At 40.5% G+C, this 25,955-nt stretch overlaps 1 protein-coding gene across 14 annotated transcripts in view; it reads right to left on the reverse strand.

Moving 5' to 3' along the window:
* The window catches only part of LRRC4C (leucine rich repeat containing 4C), a 1,846,189-nt gene that overhangs the window by 178,457 nt on the left and 1,641,777 nt on the right, over window positions 1–25,955 (reverse strand). For 7 of the 14 annotated variants that reach the window (XR_014069612.1, XM_081544969.1, XM_081544968.1 and 4 more), the window contains one exon: window positions 18,206–18,358. The exons of 4 other annotated variants lie outside the window; for them this stretch is intronic. The gene's annotated coding sequence lies outside the window, so the exon portion shown is untranslated. Of the gene's footprint in view, window positions 1–5,025; window positions 6,956–18,205; window positions 18,359–25,955 lie in introns of those variants that run through there. 3 more of the 14 variants (XM_081544978.1, XM_081544979.1, XM_081544981.1) reach the window with 3 other exon arrangements.

Raw genomic sequence — 25,955 nt, forward strand, 5'->3', positions numbered from 1 at the left:
TCCATTACTGACAGCATTAAGAAAAATACATGGTATCACAGAGCTTCTGATCTCAGCTTTTCCAACAGAAAGAAACCACTCAAAGGGTCTTTAAAATCTCTCTGTGTGTGTGTGGGTATGACAACACACATGAACACAGACTCACTACACTCACTGATATTCCTCATTAAGCTTCCGTAGATTCCTAACGACCAGGCTTCTTATGTGTATACACCTGCATTTGAGTTCTTTGGAGGTGATTCTCTTGATTAAGTTCAATTAGTCATTTAAGGAAAATCTACTGCAAGCACACCAGTTGTCAGACGCTCTTCTGAGGTGCTAAGGACACACCAAAGAACAAATAAAATCCTTACCCTCAGGGAGTGTTACACGCACACTGTTTCTGCCATAAGACCTGCCCAATCTAGTTTCAACTGTTGAATTTACATTTCTCCAGAGAAATCATTTTGAAGAAACATGCAATAGACTCTTGATCCCTTGGAAGTATCTTCTAACACACTGTTGGTAAATTATTATTTTGTATGCCTATATTATAAAATACTTCACAATCTAAAGTTTACCTGGACAGACAGTACATTTTCCACAATTCATAAAGTATGCTGTGATCTTTCTTAAAGAAATGGCATTTACCAAAGCACTTTCAAATATGTTTTAAAAGTCTAGGACCTTACCAAAAACAGTTAAATCTATTTGTGTTACTCTAACCTTGTCAATAAATTTCTCATTTTTTAATCTATATCAGTAAGAATTTATATGAACAGCTTCCTTCAAACAAGATCCTACCTGTTTTTTGCAAACTGTGTGCTACCTAAACTAAAATCAGAGGTGCTCAGTTTAAATGTGCATTTATTGAACATGCTGTGCAGGACATATGACAGTCTGACCCCATCTTCATATCAGTCAGCCCCATGAGGTTGCTGTTTTTACTTCTCTTTTGCAGATAAGCAAATAGGCTTAGAGAGGTTAATGGCTCTCACAACACACGAGACCCAGTGGAAACCTGAGTGGATGCTGGAGTTTGAGTTTACCCAATTTCTCAGTCACCTTTAAGAAGCACATCAAAAAGTAAAGTTAATAAAATGGTAAGAACATTCACAGATGATTTCCATCTCTTCTTAAAATCAACGAAAATAGTTAACTTTAGGATGCTTTTCCAAAGCTAACATAGAATTCAAATTGCTTTCCTAATTGAAAAGAAGCAGTACAAACATCCAATGGGCATCTCCTCAGTCTGACTGTCTTATCCGCAGCTGAGACATCAAGAATACTCATAATTAAAACCGTAGGATTATTTTCCCCTCAGAGGGAGAACAGGTTTCCAGAAGCATACTGAGGAAATGGACAGAACTTTCAGCTGCTGATGTAGAGAGTGGAATGATGAACTGTGACCATGACTGACAGTCTGGGAAAACTACTGGCAAGTCGGTGTTGGAAGATCTGCACGTGCAAACAGTAAGACGCATATGTCCACAGGAAATCTGGACCCCATAGAGTCTAGTGAGTCTTTATCCTTTCACAAGATGAAGATATATGACTAACATAGGATTCATTATAACTAGGAAGACTGTGAATCCAAATTGTGGACTTGGGTTTCTTAATATTAGTGATGCAATTTTAAAACATCTAATTTAATTATATGATTGCCAGGAAATCTGCCTTTACTTTGTGCATTCCACATCCAGGTAATGTAACATGTAGCCAAAATTATACCATTAATATATAACCATCTCCTGCAACTTTTAGACCAAAAAGAACATAGAACACAAGAATAGCAATATTTTCCCCGAAAATCTCATTTAAGTATTACTTTCGCTGAGAATTATGTTTCTAAGAAAATCTTGATTTTCAATTTCCAGTTTGAAGCAATATTTCATATCTAAACTGATATATCACAAAAACTCTTTCCTCATAAGACCTCAAAAGAAGAATCTGGCAACTACTGTAGGGTAAGTTGCACATTTGCTGGTTCTTAGGTGTAGCCATTAGAACTTGTAAAGTGCTTGGCCAGCCTGTATTCATTTCCAGGAAGTTAATCCAAATTAATCCAAGAACAACCATAACAAACAGCTCTCCTTAGAGAGCCTATTAGGCTGGGGCTTTGCATACCATTACGTTAAATTCACACGACCATTCTAATTGGTTGAAGTCCAATTTGTTAATATTATTCCCATCCCACAGTTGAGAACACTGAAGGCCAGGGAAATTAAAGGTATTGCCTAAAGCTCATAATTGTTAAATTAGAGGAGGAACCTTTTGAAAAGGTAACTTGAGACCCTGCAAAACTTGGCAGCTTTCTGGGCTTGTGGTCTTCAACAAATTCCAGTATACGGTTACCCTGCTCACAAATGTCACTCAGTGGGTACCAACTACAGTCCTGAAAGAAGCTCATGAACTAAGTTTCCAGACCTACAGTTGGCCACAGTTCTTTCATCAGTCCATGAGCAAGTTGCCTAAAATACAGAGCCAACTCTGATTGCCAAAACAAAGGAACTAAACCCCAGTCTGGGCAATGCGTGTCCTGAAATGTTGTACTGGTGATGTGATTCACCAGCCTGAAAAAGGATGACATCCTTAGATGTTCCATCATCTCCAGATTTGAAGAACAGCTTCAAGCGGAGGTGGGTGGGAGGACACATTTCAGCCCACAATTTTAAACACACTCATATTTTCTCTCCCTATCTCCCATCCCCTTCCCCCTCTTTCTCAGTAAACTTTGCATGTGGGTGTAAATGTGGAGGGGGGGTGACAATGTGAAGGAGAGGGGTGCACGCTGAATCAGAGTAGCAATGAAGAAATTTTGATGTCAAGAAAGAAGGAGAGAAAAAAAAGAAGGAAGGCAGGGAGGGAGGAAAGAAAGAAAGATAAAATGACAGACAGAAAGGAAGACATAAAGAAAGGAAGAAAGAAAGAAAACCCCTTTCCTGATTGGCAGAGCCAAGCTGATTGCATGGCTGGGTTTCCCACGTGAATCCCAGAGCTGAGCTAAGCAACAAAAACCTTCAGAGCACACTTTTTTTTCCTTCTTTTTTCTTTTTTATCAGTTGTGCTAAGTTGCAACTGAGTAGGAACTTGACGTAACTGGTGTCAACCTACGACCACCACTGATGACTTAACAGTGGTCACGTAAAAACAAAACAAACATGCAAAAAATATCTGCAAGGAATGATGATATGCAGAAACCTACAGGGATCTCAGGGGGTGGGGGATGGGGGGACAAACACAGTCCTGTAAGATTATTTTCATAGGTCAGAAAATGTAGTGCCCGAGCTGTGTCCCAACAGGAAACATGTACCCAGAAAAATAAATTAGAGAAGTGCTCAGCTGTAGGCTAGTTTAGTTACGGGTAATGAAAAGGATAAGAATCGATGATGTGAGTGAAAGAACAGGCTCAGAGGCTTTTAGCAGGGAGTTTCTGGCTTCTACTATCATTCTCTCATATAAATCTAACTCCACAGTTCTTTAATGACTCTCCAGGGACCACCACTCACTGGATTAAATGTGCCCAGCACCAAAAAGGACCCAGAAGACTGCTGCCTTTCATCTCCTTTAGGATGTGCCAGCAACGTGGATCATTTTTTCTTTTCAAACAGTATTAAGGGTAGGGTTATCTGAGTTCTTCTATTAACTTAAAAAAAAAAAAGACTAAGTAAAGATATGAATGCTAGAGATGGACTACCCTTGAGGTCTGGAATGTCAGGAGTTTACTGCAAGCTGTCAGGGTAAGTACCTTCCTTGACCCTTCTAGATAAACATGGCAGCTGTGGGGAGAGAAGTCATTCCTTCCACATATGACTGGTTCCTGTCCAGTTTGGATCCTAAACTGACTTTCATCAGCTCTTGTGGGAGTCACCTGTCTCCCATGATTTGGCCATTCACCAAAGAGTTATGGCTTTTCCAGGCCTCAGTTTCCTCTTTTACTGGCATGGGATCTCTGGGGAGTCTTCTGCTTCTAAAGTTATATGAGTCTATGATTCCAATAGAAGGCCCTGGAGAGAAGTAACAGAAGACTGACAGGCAGAGTTCTGTTATAAAATAAAACTAAAGAAAAGCCAGCTCTCTGACCCTGGCAGTGATGGAGGATGGAAGAGATGAAAAGGGAGATCTTCCAGACCCTCAGGCTCTCTAAGCATTTTCAACCTTATAAAAAAATTTCCTTCAGTGGCCTCTTTCCCCCAAGACAAAGCTGGCAGAGGAGAAGTAGTGATGCTCAACCCTCAGACCTTTATCTAAGTTGCCACAGGACACTAGATTTCTGCCTCCTGAAAGAGCCCTGACCTGATCATATTGGGAAGGTTTCTGGCAAAAATGAAGGCAACTAACTGTCCCCAGGCACCTTCATGAACAGCCTCTCTGTTACTCATAGAAGTGGTTAGAAGGAGGTGGGGTTGAAGGGGGTGGTCCTTTCATTCCTAGCACTGGGGATCATCTAGGTACCTTCTAGCTTGTGTGTGCAAGAGAGATGTGCAGCCAGCCAGCAGCTGCTCTCCATCACTTCCTCCCCCATCCCACTCCCCCTCCCTCCACCCACCCACCGGCCAGAAGCCATCCTTCATCTGCTTGGTTTATTATCATATTTTTGTGTTAATACATTCTGTTGATCTGCGATGTCAGGTTGGGTAATGAAATTTAAATTGGGTCCCTTCGATTTCCAATGGCTAAACATCTGTGACTCTAACTCTGGGGCTGCCAGGCAACTTAAACGCATTCTTGAGTGTCAATCACACAGCACAAGGCACCCCACACTGCAGCGGCTTTCCTGGGGGAAAAAATTTTTTTTTTTTCTGATGAACATTTGCAAAGGCGTTTGCCGGGGTTGCAGACAACCTGCATCATTATAGCAAACCAGCTTATCAGTGAGCACAGCCCAATGGAGCAAATGTGTGGGCCACCTTCTCCCTATTTTCTGGACCCCCACAGCCAGTTCTTTAGAAACCACACTCAGGGGGAGAAGGGATAAAGGGGTCAGGGATGCTAAATTCATGGCCATTTTCTTCACCAATAAATAAGAAAAAAAGGTTCACTCACTGTATTTCAGACTGATCACAGCAACATCCAGATAGATATCCAGGTGGTTAAGAACAAGCGGAAAAACGCATGATGTTGACACCAAAAAGAAAAAAAAAAACAAAAAACAAAAACGGGGCGTTGGGGGAAAAAGGAGGTTGATGAAGAAAAATCCAACTGCAATTATCCGTCAATTTTAGTCAACATAGGCACAAATCCAACTGTCCTCTGCTGGCTTCTCTCCCCCAATCAATGCCTCATTCTGCCGCGGTCAACTTTTTTTCTCCGAAATTTCTTTGCAGATGTATTATTAATTCCCTCTCCTCTTGTGGGAAATTCAAAAAGAAAACACCACCATATCAGGTCTTTACTTTCCTAAAAAAGCCCGAAACTTTTCATTCCAAAAATATCTCCTTGGCTTACTTTCTCCTTTATAGAAAAAAAAAAAAGCACATACTTTTCTTTGTGGATCCACGGTTCTCCATTTCCAATCATCCTTTTGGGGAGGGCGGGGGTTCGCTGTTTTTATGGTTATTTATTTATGTCAGAACACATCAACCCCCGCGGGTCTGACACTGGTTTATTTCATTTTTCAAAGCTCCCTGTGTGCACGTATACACGTGTGTGTTAAAGATCCAGGTCTCACAAGAAAAAGCTTCCTTCTTCCTTTTCTCTTGCACAATCAGTTTATCCACTGCGTTCGGTTCCAAGAGACAGCTGCGTCCCGCATCCTTCATTTTTGCAACGCACCCAACCGCCACCGCCACCAAAAAAAAAAGTCTCCTTTTACATCGCCGATTTCTCTCCCCACCCCCCACCTCGAAGAAGAATTTGGGGCTCAACTCCCCCAACTCGCCACCCTTCCGGCTGGCCCCTTCTCCAAAGATCTGATTAGATTTCTCATCACAACCCAGTGCGCAATTGGATTTTTGATTTCAGCCACCCGGCCAGCCACCTTCCCCTCTCCCTCCAAACTCTCTGTTATATCCTGTCTCCTTCCCTCCACCGCCTCTGCAATTTCATAATCTCACGTTAAATGGAGTGCGGGGGGCGGGGGCGGGGGTGGGGGCGGAGGTAGTGGAGGAAAATTTCAAGGCTCCCTCAGCTGTCAAGAAGAAACCCATTCCTTCCTCCCGCTACTTTGTCTTCTTTTTTTTTTTAAAGGCTCGGGGTGGCTTGCGCTTCCTCTGTCCCCGCCCCCACACCCGGCCCCCGGTCCAGATTCTCCAGGTGTAGCAGAACTCCACGATCAGGGCCGGGATCACGGGGGAGACGCGTGACGCGGTCCCTCGCCGGTGGCCCCTGCCAGCCACCGGGTCCCCTTCTCATCCATCAGCGGGCTGCGAATCCAGGGGCGCCGCGACGAAAGAAGTTCAAATTGGGCTTTTATTTCAAAAAAGGAGGGCGAAGCGAGGGGCTCCAACGGGGCTGTGAGGCAAGTGAGAAAAATAATAAGGAAAGAGGATAGAAAATGGAACTAAGGAGGTAAAAAAAAAAAAAATCCTTAGTCGCTGGCTCCTCTCATCCTTCTCGAATGAAACTGCAGCTCTGATCTCATTTCCAGCTGCGTCGGGTACATTTTGGAGCCACAAGTTGGTCCCTCTTCTCACAGACCTTCCCGACGCCGGCTAGTCCTCCGCCAGGAGATGCGTTCCCGGGAGCGCAGCTGCTCCGCGCGGTCCTTAGCGGCATCGCCCCGGCTCGAGGCTCTCAGCGCGGCAGAAACCCCGGTCCCCTTCCATCCACTTCGGCTGGAACTCTCTGCCTCCCCCGCCCGCTCCTGTCTCCCCTTTTCCCCTCCGATATTAAATGCGCTTCCAGGGCGGGCGGTAGCTCCTTTCTCTAAGCCAATGCCACGTCCCGAAGGTTTGCGTCCCCGCTCCTCAAATCTCCTCTCGGACTGCGGTCCCCTTCCCTCCTCTGCCCCCTCTTTCTTTCCCTTTTTCCTTTCCCTTTCTCTGCTTGTGATCAGTAAAATACAATTACCCAATTACCTCCCATCATCTTAGCACTGATTGGTCAATTGCATTAACACTTGAAGTCGGGGACTAGGGGATTGGAGCCTCTGCGGTGTGGCACCGCTGCCACCTGGAGGGCAGAGCAGGAACAGCCACGTTTCAGAGCCACCCCCGCGCTCGGAGGTTAGTAATAAGCAGAGAAACTCAGAGGTGGTGTGGGAGAAGTTATCTTTTTTTTTCCCCCCTCAAAGCCTGGCTGCTTTCATCCTAAAAGCCAGAAGTTGGAGCTACAGAGGGGAAGACATAGAAATCAAATCATCATTAGCATCCTGAAATATCAATTACACAATGCTGTTGCTTTCATTGAAAGCTGAACACAAGCTTCTTCCCTCCCTAGGTAAGGAGGCTGCTCATAAGGTAAGGATTAACACAGTACTGTTACCTAGGATGTACTAGTTGGAATCTAGGAGGAGCTGAAAAGCAGCCAGGGAGGGAGCGTGTGGTCTTGCAGGATAAAACACCAGGAGGAAACACTGTAAAAGCGAGATAGGAGTCTTCAGCCTATGCAGTGTTGTAGTAAATTGGCCTGTTCAGTTTGTACAAGACATCCAGGACAGTTTGACAACTCAATTCCAACATCCCTCTCTCCTGGTTATGGGCTTTTCCATCAACTTATTTTAGGGGCAGGTGGCATATTTCAACTTCACTGCATCTTAGAAAGATGGAAGGGCCCACATAATAATATGATTAATAACATATTTATGTGGATTTCTTTCTCCACTATACAATTGTCAGGGGCTTTTTCTGTAAGCTATAGTTATATTTTATGCCATTCACATATGTGACCTTGAGATATGAAATAGATAAAGTGAATGATAATTCAGACAATAAAATATTATATTCATTGGGAGAGGAAGGCAAATAACTATTTCTTTGTTTCAGGTTGCATCATCAATGATTTCTGTGCTGGTTTACTTTTGAAAAGTCAGAATACGTACTTGGTTTGAAAACAGTTTTAACAGGCAATAGACCACTCTATTAAAGCATATTATATTATTAACATTTGAGTCTTTATGTTACAAATCATAATGAGTAGGGACATTTAACAGAAAGGGAGAAAAATTTTACTAAGGAAACATTAAAGGCATATCGAAATTCATACCAAATGTTATATGTTTTTTCCTATTCTCTTTATAGTACATGGGCATTTCCCCCTTTGGGGTCTTCCCAAGTGGCTCAGTGGTAAGGCCTCCACCTGCCAATGTAAGAAACACAGGTCCCATCCCTGGGTCGGAAGATCCTCTGGCGGAGGAAATGACAACCCACTCCAGTATTCTTGTCTGTAAAATCCCATGGACAGAGGAGCCAGGAGGGCTACAGTCCATGGGGTCGCAAAAGAATCAGACAGGACTTAGTGACTAAACCATATTTCCTCATTAGAGTTAAAAAAAGAACTACATCTGTATATTTCTTTGGGTACTAAGCACATATTCTAAAATGTATTACTGATGTCAGCACCTGCAAGAAAAAAAAAGCCTTTCTTTACACATGGATTGTAATTTACTTAATTTCTCTGTTTTTGGAGAACTTTGATATAGTTATGAATTGCATAAAATGTGAATTTGTTGAAGGGCAATGGCATTGCTTCTATTTTTAAAAGACAAATGTATTGATTGTGGGCAGTTGACTAAGTTTAATTTGTTTTTTGAAACTCTTACCCTTATATGCCAATTACAGTTTACCAACTAATAAACCATTAAAAAGTGCTTTCACTAGCTGCTCTAGATAGCTTCAAAGGAATCTACCTTCTGGTTCTGAACTAAGCTAGAAGCCATTTGAAATGAAAATTTTCCTTTTAGGGATTTTGACAGCAAGGGAAAGGCCAATAATTTGTTTTTCAAAGATGATTATTAGCTACCTACCAGATATATTTAAAGCCTTTCAGAATGAATTAATCTATCAAACAAAGCAGCAGTGAAGGATCGGTGTTATTTAAGCAACAAGAAAAAGGAAGATCTTCCCTTTTCTATTTACCTTCCCATTCAGCAGCAACAATTTCTTTCCCCACTTCACTTGCTTCTTCACACCGTATGACCTTGAATTACTCATTGGCTTTCATTTTTGATTCATACTCAGTGTTTTGGGGTCATCCCTATGGCATGGCTTTCTTTTGCTGACTTCTCATATACATCAATCACTCACCTTATTGAAAACTCAAAACAATCACTTGAGAGATTTTTAAAGATGAGGAAATTGGTGCTAAAGCCACATATTTGGCAAATATGTGTTTTCAAGACATAGGCAAGTCTTGAACTCAGATCTACTTAATTCCAGGTCTTCCAATTTTGCCACAGTTTCTAGATTTCGGGAACTTATCTAAGACAGTCATAGGTGTGCACACTGCCATGATCAGCACTGAATCCCAGAGATGAATTTGTAATCCCATGGGGGAAATTGACACATTTGTCTCAGAATGATTTTACTCAAAGAGAATTGAAATAAGTAGTCCACAAGCTGTTGTACAAGTGCACACACAAACTAAATTGTTAACTAATGACATAAGTATAGATATTTATTGAGTAGGAGCTGCAAGATACTGTCAATGATGACAGCATATGTGTTTAAGTAAAATTCTTCATAAAAGTTCTTTTACAGGAAATAATTGCCCGAAGAGTAACGGATTGATCATGTTGTCACACTTCCAATTAGTTCATTTGGTTATCAAAAGCATGGGCAGGACAGATGCCATTAAAATGTGATGAAATTAAAGGAAGACGAGCACCGCGCTTAACAGGGCAGGTTTGTTCTATGAACTCTGAGAAGTCGGGTCAATTCTTTCCTGATTCGTAGGTATTTGGTGGGGAAACAAGATTATGCTATTTCACTATGTGCCAATGACTCTACCTGGCGCCATCTTTAGCAAACAACAGAGGACAGCATCTCGTAATTGAAAATACAAAATAGCAAAGAGAATGAACTTGCTAACTTTGCTTTACGAATAGAGAAAAAATGCATTTATTAATATATTTATTAATTTGATTTAACAGGCTGTACACTACCCTATTCAAACACAACACATGAGATTTGAGCCTTCATGTTAACACATTCTGGCAATAGATACTCTCTTTTCACTTCCAATACTATTGAAAGGGACCAGAATGTCCTGTGGGATAATAGTATCAGGCTTGCCTCTGTCGTCACGTAAAATGAATGGCATGTGAATTAACTTCATTAGACCAGCTTCTTCTGAGAACTACTTTAATGATCAAATGCCATATTTAGTGGGAACTTACTGTATGTGTTAGGTTATACAATATTCCAAAAACATTACAGTACATAATAGAAGATATCATAATCATCATCTATTCTTTGTTCCATGAAATGTACTGAAGATACCAAAGTCCAAGTAGATTTGTGAATATATGGTTTTTAAACTATCTCCTCTACTACCCCTCCACTAAGTCTGTGCCCTCTATAGTATTACTTCACTGTGCCTTCATGCTTTTAAATTTTTTAAATAAAAAACTAGCCCCTAATGGTTGCTTATGAGTGTAAAACACAGTTCTAAGTATGTTACCCATCAGTGCAGGCAATCCTCCCAATAACTTTATGAAGTAGGTACAATTACCATCCCATTTTACAAATAAAGAAAATGGAATTGAGGTTAAGTAATGTCCACCTAGGAAGTGACAGAATAAAGGTGTCCAACTAAAGTTATTTTGCTTCGGAGATCATTAACAGTTCCTATTATTACTTATTGCAATGGATGCAAATCATTTGCTCATCTATTTCCCCATTAAACCATGGCTGATTTCATGAGAGCGCTTTTTTGTATTTCTAATACTGTACACCTAGTTGAATAAATGAATATCTAAGATTAAGACATGGCTTCTCAGGTGGCTCAGTGGTAAACAATCCGCCTGCCAGTGCAGAAGATGCAAGAGACATGGGTTCAATCCCTGGGTTGGGAAGATCCCCTGGAGTAGGAAATATCAGCCCTCTCCAGTATTCTTGCCTGGAGAATCCCGTGGACAGAGGAGCCTGGTGGGTTACAGTAGCTCTTTCGTTCATGTGGTCGCAAAGAGTTGTACACAACGAAGCGACTGAGCATGCACGCATGCGGGATTAAGACGTTAGGAAAGGTCTACAGTTTCTGTCTCTTACTGACTATTCTTCTTACTGCAGTTCACAGAGTGTTAGTAATAGGAGATATTTACTGCAATTATTAAATAGAAAAACTTAGAAAACATGCCACCAAATGAAGTCATTTAATCATAGAATTATAACTTCTTTAACACTTAGCTATTGCTGCATAATAAACCATTCCAAAATTGGTAGCTGAAAACAGTAATTATTTATTATTTCTCATGATTCAGTAGACCAGACAGGGGATTGGTTAAACGGCTCTTTTGATCTTGACTAGGTTCACTGAGAGCTGATCTAGAATAGTCTCAGCTAAAGTGAGTGGGATAAATCAAGTTCCTTCATCAACATAACCCAAGCAAATTTCTCTGCAAAAGCAAAAGTTTAAGAGAACAAGCAGAATGTACTTTTTCAAGTTTCTGTATGAATCAAATCTACCCACTTCCCACCGGCTAAAGCAAATTACTTGGTGGAACCCATCATTAAGGAATGGAGCAGATCATGCCGCCTACAATCGGAGGCCGCTGTAGAATTACATGACAAATGAGTCAAGAATCAGAGTGATCATCACAACTTCTGTTCTTTACAAATAACAAATTTCCCTAATGATTACTGGGGTTTGCAGGGAAGAAAATTCTCTGCATTTAGCCAGTCACTTACTTATTTCAGCAGATGAGTATTAACCTCCCATTATGTGCCAGGTACTATGGAAGTTATCACTGCCTCCCCAGACTGCCTTCACTTTCCTCATCACATCTGTTGATGCTAACTCAGCAGTGACTCATTCATCTGCCCAATTCTCTCACTGTATTACGTTACTAAGACCATTCTCAAGTTCTTCAGCTGACTTTTGCGCTAGTCTTTCTTCTTATTCATACCATCCCCTCTCTAGCAACTGTTAGTTTCTGAAAAAGAGACTGGTGAGAAAGTTTAAAAGAAGAAAGAGTAAAGAAAACACAGGTATAATAACAAAAAACAAAATGCAAGGAAAACTATTTGCAACGCAGACAACAAAGGATCCATATTCTCAGTCATAAGTAGTCCTTAGGAATAGCTTTTGGAAATAAATGAGAAAACCACAAGTAACCTTCCAGATAAGTGGGGAAAATATGCTACTAATCCATTTGCAGAAGTACTGGAATTGAATACTTATTGGTACCCGCATTACTTAGCACAGTGCCTAGCCCTTTGGCATCCAAATACATTTTGATCAATTGGATGAATCAACTGTTCACTTGGTTGTGGGAGAAAAGTGGGTAGATAGTAAGTACGGTAATTACAAGCAATGGTGGTATAATAATATCTGGTCAGAGTTTTACCAGAAAGAAGTGTAAAGAGCTAGGATGGCAGAGGTGGGTGTAACCACCTCATTATGGGGGCAGTCACAGAGGATTTCACGTATAAAGAAACTAAACGTGTTCAAAGCTTAATGAATGTTAGACTACAACTGATGGATGCAGACTTGCGGCCAGAGGACAGAGAATGTAGTTTGTTCTAAGGAAAAAATAATTTGTGGGCCAAAGATTGGTAAGGCTAAAGCTTCGCTAAATGTTAAACTTAGTTACAGGAGATGTGAGCAAGTAGATGAAATGTGGAGATCAAGAGAGTCTAGATTTCGGAGGTAGTTGTAGCATGCTTTTTCTAGAAGTGTACCAAGCACAAAGGACATCTGTGAAGGAAGAGCATGAGTGAAGGGGGAATATCTTGAGGGATAATATGTCCTTTCTCAGACCACCCTAGGCAACATGACACATTCTAGGACTCATTTAATGTAACAAGAGGAAAGCTGAAAGGAACAACGTATAACAGTTTGGAAACCAAGTCTACATCAGTTTAGACCCAATTACATTTTAGAATTTTTTTTACATTTTATATTAGGATATAATTGATTTACAATGTTGTATTAGTTTCAGTGGTACAGCAAATGATTCAGTTATACACATGCATGTATCTATTATTTTTCAGATTCTTTTCCCATATTGGTTGCTACAGAATATTGAGTAGAGTTCCCTGTGCTATATCGTAGGTCCTTGTGGATTATCTATTAATATCTATTTTGTATTTAATAGTGTGTATATGTTAATCCCAAACTCCTAAATTATTTCCCCAACTTTTCCCCTTTGGTAACCATGTTTATTTTCTAAGTCTCTGAGTCTGCTTCTGTTTTGTAAATAAGTTTATTTGTATCAGTTATATATATATATATATATTCCACATATAGGTGATATCCATGGTATTTGTCTTTCTCTGTCTGACTTACTTCACTTAGTATGGTAAATTCTAGGTCCATCCATGTTGCTGAAAATGGCATTATCTCTTTTAACGGTGACCCAAGCTCTTGGAGAACACAATCTCCTTTATCAAATGTTTCTAAGAAAGTTGGTATTTGTGCAGAGAAGCTGCGTTCCGGCATCTTTGTACTATCTAAATTTGCACTGAGAAGAAAATTGCCTGTAAAGGTATCTTTAAAACTCCACCAGGAATTAGTAGATGGTGTGAATCCAGTTGTGTAATTTGGGAAGACAGCTGCATTTGATCTCGCTTAATCAGCACTTGATACTAAACAACTCCTAAAGTATGTCACTTTATGTCTGCATTAGCCATGCAGTGCAAATTCAAGAAACGATAGCCTTGTTTTCCCCACCATACTACTATTGTGTTTTCAGGAAATGAAGTGCCTAGACTTCAAAATTCAGTTCTCTGCCCATTGAAGATGCATGAGTACATCTGTGATTCCAGGCCTCCAGCTGATTTAGTAGTACATGATTCAAAGAATGCTCAACCATCTGCATTTTTAAATGTCCAGGTTTCTAAAATTCACAGCAGTTTTGAGGGAAGTAAATGACTGTCTAGGAGATATTGCAGATTTTTTTTAAAAAAATATACTGCGTTTACACAGAAAATGGAAACACCTTTATCATTGGAATGAAATAATTCTCCAAAAAGTATAAATAAACATATGTAAGAGATATATATCTCTTTCATAATATATAGAAGATATACTGCTCAGATGACTTTCAAAATGGGGAAAGTATCTTTAAATTCATCAACATTATGTGAGTTTCACAGGAAATGAGCTATAAAATAAATATCCCTGTCACAGGTGAAGATTGTGGGATGTGCATGGACTTGCGGTCCTTTGAACAGAGTGAACATTGGGGACTGTGAAAGGATTGAGTGTTTGACTTCTACTGCAATCTAGCTGACAATCTTTCTAAAAAGAATGTTTTATTAAAATTGTATGAATTTTTATAGACGTTTATATTTTCACTAGGATAGCAGCTATGTCACAGTGCAGAGGACTTAAACAGATATTTTTCTGAAGAAGACAGACAGATGGCCAGCAGAGATGCAAAAAGATGTTCAGTATCACTAATCATCAGGGAAATGCAAATCATACCTGTTAGAATGGCCATTATCAAAAGGGCAAGAGTAACAAGTGTTGACAAGGTTATGGAGGAAAGAGAACTCTTGTGCAGTATTGGTAGGAATATAAATGGGTGCAGTTACTATGGAAAATAGTATAAAGTTGCCTCAAAAAATTAACCATGTGATAACCATGGTTATGATTTAACCATGGTTTAACCATGGTTAAATTAACCATAATAACCATGTGATCTAGCAATTCCATTTCTGGGTGTCTGTACATATATATATATATATATATATATATATATATATATATATACACACACATACACACACACACATATATGGAAAAATGTAATCAAGATCTTACACAGATACCTGCACCTTCATGTTCATTGTAGCATTATTTATAATAGCCAAGATGTGGAAACAATCTAGGTGTCTACTGACAGATGAATGAATAAAGAAAAACAATAAAAAAGTATTATATACTTGAAAGTTCCTATGCTGGATCATCAAAAAAGCAAGAGAGTTCCAGAAAAACATCTATTTCTGCTTTACTGACTATGCCAAAGCCTTTGACTGTGTGGATCACAATAAACTGTGGAAAATTCTGAAAGAGATGGGAATACCAGACCATCTGACCTGTCTCTTGAGAAACCTGTATGCAGGTCAGGAAGCAACAGTTAGAACTGGACATGGAACAACAGACTGGTTCCAAATGGGAAAAGGAGTACGTCAAGGCTGTATATTGTCACCCTGCTTATTTAACTTGTATGCAGATTACATCATGAGAAATGCTGGGCTGGAAGAAACACAAGCTGGACTCAAGATTGCCGGGAGAAATATCAATAACCTCAGATATGCAGATGACACCACCCTTATGGCAGAAAGCAAAGAAGAACTAAAGAGCCTCTTGATGAAAATGAAAGAGGAGAGTGAAAAAGTTGGCTTAAAGCTCAACATTCAGAAAACTAAGATCACGGCATCTGGTCCCAACACTTCATGACAAATAGATGGGGAAACAGTGGAAACAATGGCAGACTTTATTTTTCTGGGCTCCAAACTCACTACAGATGGTGACTACTGCCATGAAATTAAAAGAGGCTTACTCCTTGGAAGGAAAGTTATGACCAACCTTGATAGCATATTTAAAAGCAGAGACATTACTTTGCCAACAAAGGTCCATCTAGTCTAGGCTATTATATTTCCAGTAGTCATGTATGGATGTGAGAGTTGGACAGTAAAGAAAGCTGAATGCCGAAGAATTGATGCTTTTGAACTGTGGTGTTGGAGAAGACTCTTGAGAGTCCCTTGGACTGCAAGGAGATCCAATCAATCCATCCTAAAGGAGATCAATCCTGGGTGTTCATTGGAAGGTCTGATGTTGAAACTGAAACTCCAATACTTTGGCCACCTCATGCGAAGGGTTGACTCATTGGAAAAGACCCTAATGCTGGGTAGGATTGGGGCGGGAGGAAAAGGGGACGACAGAGAATGAGATGGTTGGATGGCATCACCGACTCGATGGACATGGGTTTGGGTAGACTCCGGGAGTTGGTGATGGACAGAGAGGCCTGGCGTGCTGCAATTCATGGGGTCGCAAAGAGTCGGACACGACTGAGCGACTGAACTGAACTGAATGAGGGTAGAACTTAAGTGTTCTTACAACACACACACAAACAAAATGGAATCAGATGAAGTGATAGAGGTGTCATCTTATTTCAGTAGTCATTTCACAATACATACATGTATCAAATCATCACATTGCACAGTGTTATATGTCAATTATATCTTAATAAAGCTGGAAAAAATGAATCAAGAATGCTGAAAAATAGTATGCTATGTTAGAATTTAATTTCTTACATTAATTCTTATTAATGATGCCCCCCCTTTTTTTTACTATTATTATTGGTTTTAGTGGCTACATTTAAAAGGCCACTGGATTTTCTCTTTTTCTATTCCTGTTTCTGCTTCTTTTACCTCTAGGGTTAGAGAGTGATAAAATAATGATATTGGAAAAAAGCTATCTTTGGAGAATTCCACCCCGCTTTTTGATGTCTTTTTCTTTTTATTCTTCTTTATAGAAGTCTAAGGCCCCATCTTATGTATTTTTCTTCTCCAGTAAGAAAGATACTATAAAAACAAATTTCCATATAAATGCTAGTTAACAATTTAGCCCAATGTAATCCAATCCACTTATTTATTTAACAAAATTTTATCGAGCACCAAATTCATTGGGTTCTGTATCTACAGACAAAGGATTAGGACCTTTCCACTATTTTCCAAGATGCTTACATTTTCAGAAAGGATTCGTGTATATTCACAAAAAGGATATGCTTGATCCAAGGTGAGAACATGGAGTAGTGCCCAGACCAGTAAGTTTAGAATCACACAGACCTGAGTTTGAATTTGACAAACATTCATTGTTTGTACTTTAGGAGAACTGCAAATACTTTAGGGCTGGAGCTTAAGGAGAAAGTGTAGCAGGGAAGGGGATGAAATGCCAAGAAATGAACTTGCACAGAGCAGCTTGATAAAGGATTTTTTTTTTTTTTGAAGAAGTTCATTCCAAATATCAGTATCATTTATCACTGAGGGATGTTAAGTTAACGGGGTAACATGGTAAGTTTGGGAATTTCAAAAGACATTCCAAAGGACATTATGCAAGTAAATTGCAGAAGAGGAGCAACTTGGTCACAGGAGAGCAATTTGGAAACTAAAGGAGGTTGTGAGGATCCAAACAAGGCACCAGGTTTGGAGCAGGAGAGAGAAGGGTATAAAAAAAGTCAGGTGTTAAACTCTGCAAAAATTTACCAGTTTGCATGCTTACTATTTGCACGTGTGTGTGTGTGTGTGTGTGTGTGTGTGTGTGTACATGTGTGATGTTAGACTTGGTGGCTGTACATGACTCCCATTTCATGTAATCAAGCACTTCCTGAAAATAAAGCTTTCTTCATGAAGAATGAGCCCTCATAAGATTGTCATCAGAGTTGTTCAAGCCTAGGCTCTAAGTTGTCTCTGAATCCTTAAGGCAGGTATAGATAAGATAAGCAATTTCCAAACATCATGCCTGATTAAATTTCCACTAGTCCAGCACAGCAAACTGAGAAGAGTAAAGCCAATGGACTGGGTTTGTCCTGTAAATCAGTTGAATTGCAAACAAAAATCTTCAGTTGGTGATGATTTTTTTTCTTATATTTTTCAACTATGATCTCCTTTCTTATTTTATTTAGTAACATTTTAAAATGTAAATAGCTGGCAAAATCCAAAGTTGGGGACATTTTGTCAAATCACTGTATATTTATTCATTTTAATGATATAAAAGTCTGAGACTTGCTAGACTGATGACCTTTATGGGCCCTTTGGTCTCTTAAATTGTATGCTTTTATCAGATTATGTCTGCCTGGAGAAGCACTTTCATGTAGCTCCACGGAATGTGTGATCGACATTATTCAACCTTTCATAAAACAAATCGGTTTGTCTCAGACAAGAACTGCAGAAAACGCTCCCAAAGTTTCCAGCCCTTACAGAAAGCCAAATTCTAAAGTGAAATTTATGACATCTTACAAATCCTCACTCAAATGTTCCTTTCACAGCAAAATAACGACATTGGAAAAATGTTAAGTACCAAATTGCCAGTATCAGTCACCAAAGTGGAGTATTTGGGCTCTCGCCACATATGGACCTACAGACCTGTGTCAAACCATCTTCTGTATGTAACCACTGACCTGAGGGTCCTGGCAGTCCAGACTCTTTTTCCTTGAGGTGCCACTGACAAGCAACACCATTAAACTCAGCTTCAAGTCTTAGAAGGGTGCCTCTCAGCGCCTGTGCAGTCAAATGCCACAGGATTTCAAATGGAAATGACATGAATTAATTTCCTGAGAACAAAAAGAAAAGGAAAGATCAAGAAGAAAAGCAGCTTCTAGGAGCACAATATGCAGATTAATGGTACCCACTGATTGATTGAAGTGTCAAAAACACACCTTTCAGATATAAATGAAACTGCTGAGAGTTTGGGGCTCACTCACTCTCTCTTATTCACATGAAATATTAACTGATAAAGTCAAGGTAAAATTAAGTTTTTCTTGGTATCTTTAACTTTTTCTCGACCCCAAAAGCTAAACTTTTGGACACCTGTCCCTGGTAAAAAAATGTTGAGGTCTACTCAAAGGGGATATCATTGCATGATGAATAAAGTGAAAAATCCTTCAGCCTTTCTTCAAACTTATTTTTCCTCATCTCCTCTCACACCTTAGCTTCTCCTTCTGGAAGGGTCTTCTTTCTGTGTAGACCATAGGGTCTTGGCACTAGCTATTCCCGGGAGTAGGAAATGGCAACCTGCTCAGTATTCTTGCCTGGGAAAACTCATGGACAGAGGAGGCTGATGGACTGCAGTCTGTAGGGTCACAAAGAGTCGGACATAACTGAGTGTCATGCACACACTAGCTATTGCCTCCACCTAGAACATTTCCTCTCTGTTCTTTGCAGGCACTGATCTTTTTGATCCTCTGAGAGATGCCATTTCTCCCAGGCATCTGAGGTAGCCCCCAATGGCTATCACATCCCCATATTTGGGGCAGAACACTTAATCTGATTGTCTTTTTCTGTTTGTGGAGTTGTTAGCCTTCATCTGCTAGAATGGGTTGTCTATGGGACCAAGGGCAATGCCTTTCTTGTTCATGCCTATCCTCTACTCAGAGAATTCACTAGGAAGATGAATTCAGATTTTCAAAAGAAGAGCTAAGGTGGTAAAAAGTGAGGTTCAGAAGCCAATTGTACAGCATTGATAAGGAATAAAGGTGGGGATTTGAGAAAGAGGTCTGTTGTCCCTTAAACAATTGTTCTTATGGTTGCCCTTCAGTTAAATTCAGTTGTTCAGTCATGTCCGACTTTTTCCGACCCCATGGACTGCAGCATGCCAGCCTTCCCTGTCCATCACCAACTCCCGGAGCTTGCTCAAACGCATGCCCATCTAGTCAGTGATGCCATCCAAATATCTTCTCCTCTGACGACCCCTCCTCCTCCTGCCTTCAATCTTTCTCAGCATCAGGGACTTTTCCAAGGAGTCAGTTCTTCACATCAGGTGGCCAAAGTATTGGAGCTTCAGATTCAGCATCAGACCTTCCGATGAATATTCAGGACTGATTTCCTTTAAGATGGACTGGTTGGATTTCCCTGCAGCCCAAGGGACTCTCAAGAGTCTTCTCCAACACCACAGTTCAAAAGCATCAATTCTTCGGCACTCAGCTTTCTTTATAGTCAAACTCTTACATCCATACATGACTACTGGAAAAACCATACCTTTGATCAGATGGACTTTGGTGGCAAAGTAATGTCTCTGCTTTTTACTATGCTATCTAGGGTGGTCATAACTTTTCTTCCAAGGAGCAAGCATGTTTTAATTTCATGGGTGCAGTCACCATCTGCAGTAATTTTGGAGCCCAAAAAATTAAAGTCTGTCATTGTTTCCATTGTCTCCCCATCTATTTGCCATGAATTAATGGGACCGGATGCCATGATCTTAGTTTTCTGAATGTTGAGTTTTAAGCCAATTTTTTCACTCTCCTTTTCACTTTCATCAAGAGGCTCTTTAGTTCTTCTTCCCTTTCTGCCATAAAGGTGGTGTCATCTGCATATCTGAAGTTATTGGTATTTCTCCCAGCAATCATGATTCCAGCTTCTGCTTCATCCAGCCCAGCATTTCTCATGATATACTCGGCATATAAGTTAAATAAACAGATTGACAATATACTGCCTTGATGTACTCCTTTCCTGATTTGGAATCAGTCTGTTGTTCCACGTCTAGTTGTAATTGTTGCTTCTTGACCTGCATACAGGTTTCTCAGGAGGCAGGTCAGGTGGTTTGGTATTCCCATCTCTTTAAGAATTTTCCACACTTTGTTGTGATCCACACAGTCAATGGCTTTGGCGTAGTCAATAACGTAGAAGTTGATGTTTTTCCGGAATTCTCTTACTTACTCAATGATCCAACAGATGGTGGCAATTTGATCTCTGGTTCCTCTGTCTTTTCTAAATCCAGCTTGAATATCTGGAAGTTCATGGTTCACATACTGTTGAAGCCTGCCTTGGAGAATTTTGAGCATTACTTTGCTAGCTTGTGAGATGAGTGCAATTGTGTCGTAGTTTGAACATTCTTTGGCAGTGCCTTTCTTTGGGATTGGAATGAGAACAGACCTTTTCCAGTCCTCTGACCACTATTGAATTTTCCAAATTTGCTGGCATATTGAGTGCAGCACTTTCACAGCATCATCTTTTAGGATTTGAAATAGCTCAACTGGAATTCCATCACCTACACTAGCTTTGTTCGTAGTGATGCTTCCTAAGGCCCACTTGACTTCACATTCCAGGATCTGGCTCTAGGTGAGTGATCACACCATTGTGATTATCTGGGTTGTGAAGATGTTTTTTTGTATAGTTCTCTGTGTATTCTTGCCACCTCTTCTTAATATATCCGCTTCTGTTAAGTCCGTACCATTTCTGTCCTTTATTGTGCCCATCTTTGCATGAATGTTACCTTGGTATCTCTAATTTTCTTGAAGAGATCTCTAGTCTTTCCCATTCTATTGTTTTCCTCTATTTCTTTGCACTGATCCCTGAGGAAGGCCTTCTTATCTCTCCTTGCTATTCTTTGGAACTCTGCATTCAAATGGGTGTATCTTTCCTTTTTTCCTTTGCCTTTTGCCTCTTTTTTTCTCATCTATTTGTAAAGCCTCCTCAGACACCCATTTTGCCATTTCTCATTTCTTTTTCTTGCAGATGGTCTTGATCACAGCCTCCTGTACAATGTCATGAACCTCCGTCCATAGTTCTTCAGGCACTCTATCAGATCTATTTGTCACTTCCACTGTATAATTGTAAGGGATTTGATTTAGGTCATACCTGAATGGTCTAGTGGTTTTCTGTACTTTCTTCAATTTAAGTTTGGATTTGCCAATAAAGAGTTCAAGATCTGAGCCACAGTCAGCTCCTGGTCTTATTTTTGCTGACTGTATAGAGCTTCTCAATCTTTGGCTGCAAAGAATATAATCAATCCGATGTCATTATTGATCCTCTGGTGTTGTCTATGTGTAGAGTCATCTCTTGTGTTGTTGGAAGAGGGTATTTGCTATGACCAGTGAGTTCTCTTGGCAAAAATCTTTTAGCCTTAACCTGCTTCATTTTGTACTCCAAGGCCAAATTTGCCTATTACTCCAGGTATCTACTGACTTCCTCCTTTTGCATTCCAGTTCCCTACAATGAAAAGGACAATTTTGGGGGTGCTAGTTCTAGCAGGTCTTGTAGGTCTTCATAGAACCATTCAACTTGAGCTTCTTCAGCATTATTGGTCAGGGCATAGACTTGGATTACCATGATATTGAATGGTTTGCCTTGGAAACAAACAGAGATCATTCTGTCGTTTTTGAGATTGCATCCAAATACTGCATTCCAGACTCCTTTCTTGACTATGATGGCTACTCCATTTCTTCAAAGGATTCTTGCCCACAGTAGTAGATATAATGGTCATCTGAGTTAAATTCACCCGTTCCAGCCCATTTTAGTTCACTGATTCCCTTAGGTCGGGCTTAACTGGGTGACAACTCTGTAGTCAGTCTGATATATTTATTCTGTCAAATTACAAAACAAGGAAGCATTTATGTTCCTAATATCTAGCACACATATGTGTGTTCGTGTGTGTGTGTTTGTATGTGTGTGTGTATGTTAGTTGCTCAGTTGTGTCCGATTCTATGACATGGAATTCTGACCATGGAATTCTCCAGGCAACAATACTGGAGTGAGTTGCCATCCCCTCCTCCAGGGGATCTTCCTGACCCCAGGGATCGCACCTGGGTCTCTCTTGCATTGCAGGCAGATTCTTTACCCTCTGAGCCACCAGGGAATCCCAGCCATACATGTATAATAGTGTGCCAAAGCTTGGACACTTGAGTCCAACAGCTGAGGTTTGAATACTGGCTTCACTACTTCCTAGCTGTGTGACCTTGGGTAAGTCACTAACCTCTTGAGCCTCAGAGACCTCTTTGATCACTGGTCACATCTATTTCACAGAGTTATGAGGATTAAAATGAAATAATGTATAAGGAGTAGTCAGCACAGTTACTGGCATCTCATGAGCACTCATTAAGTATTAGTGATATTTGCTATTGTTAATAAATATATTTTACCCAGCTTTGAGTAACCCTGGGTCCCCTTGTCTCTCCCACATACTGCTACCTGGCCAGCCACGTGTTTCTGTTTTATTGGTTCTCCCATAATAATGCAGCACATGTGACAGCAACAACAAAAAATACAGAACCTCACTCTGGGGAGCTCTTTCTTGGTATCTCTACGTATCTCATTCAGCCAGAATGCCTGACTAGAGGTTAAAGTTACTTTCATCTATATATATGTACATAGCAAAACAAACGTTAAAACGGTTTTGTTTGGAAGCATATTAAAGGAGATGTCATTTTGTCCTTATCTCTCCTATAAAGACTTAGTTATTGTATCTTTAAAAAGGTCAAGCTTTTCTTCTCCCTATATTTCTAAAGAAAGTTTCAATGCCGTTGACCTTGAACTAATTGCTTTACCTTTCTGTCTCAGTTTGTCTGTTTTAAGTTAAGTATAATCATTCCTAACAGGGCAGCTGTTCCCGTCATGGTGGTGAGGTGAAAATTAGTTTCTCATGTTCAAAATCAGAGTCACCTTCAAAACTCCCCCCGATACACACCCACACTTTCCTTCATTTGTCAGGCTCTCCAGTTCCCTGTGGGTAACAATCTTTTGGCACGTGTCTCCTCCAGCACAGACCACCTGCTTTCACTCCATTCAGACTCTGCACACCCTGCCCTGGTCCCAGACTGTTTTTCAGAACCTGGCCTATCTATCCGTCACGGGAGCGCCCTCACTGCTGGTGCCTCACTGAAAGCCCCACTGATCACTGAAAACAGCCGGGAATGTTTACTGAGAGCTGACTATGTGTCAGGCCCTGGGCTAAGCATTTGACCTGCATTGTCATGGGATTACAGTTCCAGTGACTGACATGCCCACATTCAGAGACTCTCATTAGCTTCTTGATTATATGTACATTCCTCACTCTCTAGATTGGGACCCTAATGTTGGTCTGCCATTTACCATTTAATGATCTCATGCAAGATGTGTACTCTCAAATGCTTCCATTTCCTCATGTGTCAAATAAGGAAAAAGCAATACAGCTTCATCAGGTTATTGTAAGGTTTATTATCTGTGGCACAGTTTGGCATTTGGGGTCAGATGATTCTTTGGTGGGGTGATGTTCTGTGCATTCCAGGATGTTTAGCAGCATCCCTGGCCTCTATCCACTAGATGGCAGCATCGCCCTCCCCTCTCCCTGACACCCCCTACCCGCCCACCCCCATTTTGGAAATCAATGTGTCTCCTGATCACCTTCTCAGTACAAACATATTGAAAACTACTAGGGTATGGGAATGAATAGATTAGATAAATGCTGGAGGTAAACAGTCCCTTTCAGTCTCTTAGATCTTGGGAACTCCTTGTATGTTCCCTACTTCTCAGCTTAACCAGAGGACTTGGGATTCCCCCTACATGAGTCCTCTATTTTTCTGCCTCCTTGCTTTTTGGTTCTTTCCACTGATGGCACTCTCCTATGCTGTCTCTACCTTGCAAACTCTAACCCATCCAGAATACTTCTGCAGAAATTTCACCTAAATTGTCCTAACTGAATTATAGTTTTCCCTCTAAAGACTTTTACTCTCTCTCTTTGTACCTCAATCATTCTGCCATATTACATAGTCCTTGGTGTAACTCTAATATTATCCTGTTGGAACTGAAAACTCCACGAGAATTAGATTCTTTGTGGTTTTTTTTTTTGCCCTTTCATCCACAATAGAAGTGAACATGATTTCTGGCATATATTATTTGCTCGTTAAATGTTTGTTAAATTGAATTTAGAGCACAGAAGAAATAAATGACTGGTTATAAGGCAATGCCTCCAAATGTTCAAGTAAACTAAAAAATGTTAGAGAAAAACTTAAAATTGTATCCAGATGCTTGTTCAAATAATCGGATAATTGAGCCAATAAAGGTTTATTGTTTAAATGATTCATGCAACTGCCTTGGTTCTCTGTTTCTCTTTGCGCATGTAGGAACAGCTGACAAAGAATTATAGTTGTCATTTGAAAACTATTAAGTGATTTGCCTACTGATGGAATCCATATTCTTCTGCTAGAAACAGAATTTATCAAATAAAGGAGGTACAAACAAATCTACCTTACTGCTTTGTTAATCAAGAGGGAGGGTCAAGGAGTCAACTGCCACTGTGAAATGATGCAAGGTGCAAAGCGAAATGGGACCTTTTTTCTGCTTCTTCCTGTTGTCTTAGAACAAAGCATCCCTTCCCCCTGCCCATCACAGGTAAGCACATGTACACACACACACATATGCACACACACGTGTGCACAGAGTTTGTAATGATAGGTGAAATTCTTTGCTCTCTAGGAATTTGAAACCTACACAACCTTGTACACAGCCACTGGTATGTGATACATTTGTGATAAAGCAGAAAAGACACTGATCTTCACTGTGGGAAACATGAATTCAAGGTTACCATGCCACATGACCACTTAAGAGCGCTGCAACTGTGTTAGGCTGAATGATGCCACCCACCCCTCCCCCTGCAGGAGTTCTACATCCTAATCCCCAGAACCTGTGGATATGTTGCCTCATGAGGTAAACGGGACCTCACTGATGTGATGAGTCAAGGAGATGATCGTGGATTATCCAGGAGGGCCCCAGTAAGAGTAAGGCAGGTCAGAATAACAGAGAAGGGGATGTGAAGATACTATACTGCTGTCTCTGAAGAAAGAACGAGGGGCCACAAGTCAAGACCACTGGGAGCTAAAAAAAAGTCAGGAAATGAACTCTTGCCTGGAGCCTCCAAAAGGAAAGACACCTTGCTGACACCCGGATTTTATCCCCTGGGCCCTGGGTTTAGATTTCTGAGCTCTAGAAACATTTGTTGTTGTTCAGTTGCTCAGTCGTGTCCGACTCCCTGTGACCCCATGGAGTGCAGCACGCCAGGCTTCCCTGTCCTTCATTGTCTCCCAGAGTTTGCTCAAACTCATGTCCATTGAGTTGGTGATTCCATACAACCATCTAGCCCTCTGTCACCCACCCTTCTCCTGCCCTCAATCTTTCCCAGCATCATGGTCTTTTCCAATGAGTCGGCATTGATGGCATCAGGTGGCCAAAGTATTGGCGTTTTAGCTTCAGCATCAGTTCTTCCAATATTCAGGGTTGATTTCCTTTAGGATTGACTGCTGTGATCTCCTTGCTGTGCAAGGGATGCTCAAGAATTTTCTCCAGCACCACAGTTCAAAAGCATCAATTCTGTGGTGCTCAGTCTTCTTTGTGGTCCAAGTCTCACATCCATACATAAGATATTTATGTTGTTTTAAGCCACTAAGTTTGTGGTTCTTTGGT

This window comes from Giraffa tippelskirchi, chromosome 11 (genome assembly GCF_054371585.1).
Source record: "Giraffa tippelskirchi isolate mGirTip1 chromosome 11, T2T-mGirTip1v1.2.pri, whole genome shotgun sequence".
Taxonomy (NCBI): domain Eukaryota; kingdom Metazoa; phylum Chordata; class Mammalia; order Artiodactyla; family Giraffidae; genus Giraffa; species Giraffa tippelskirchi.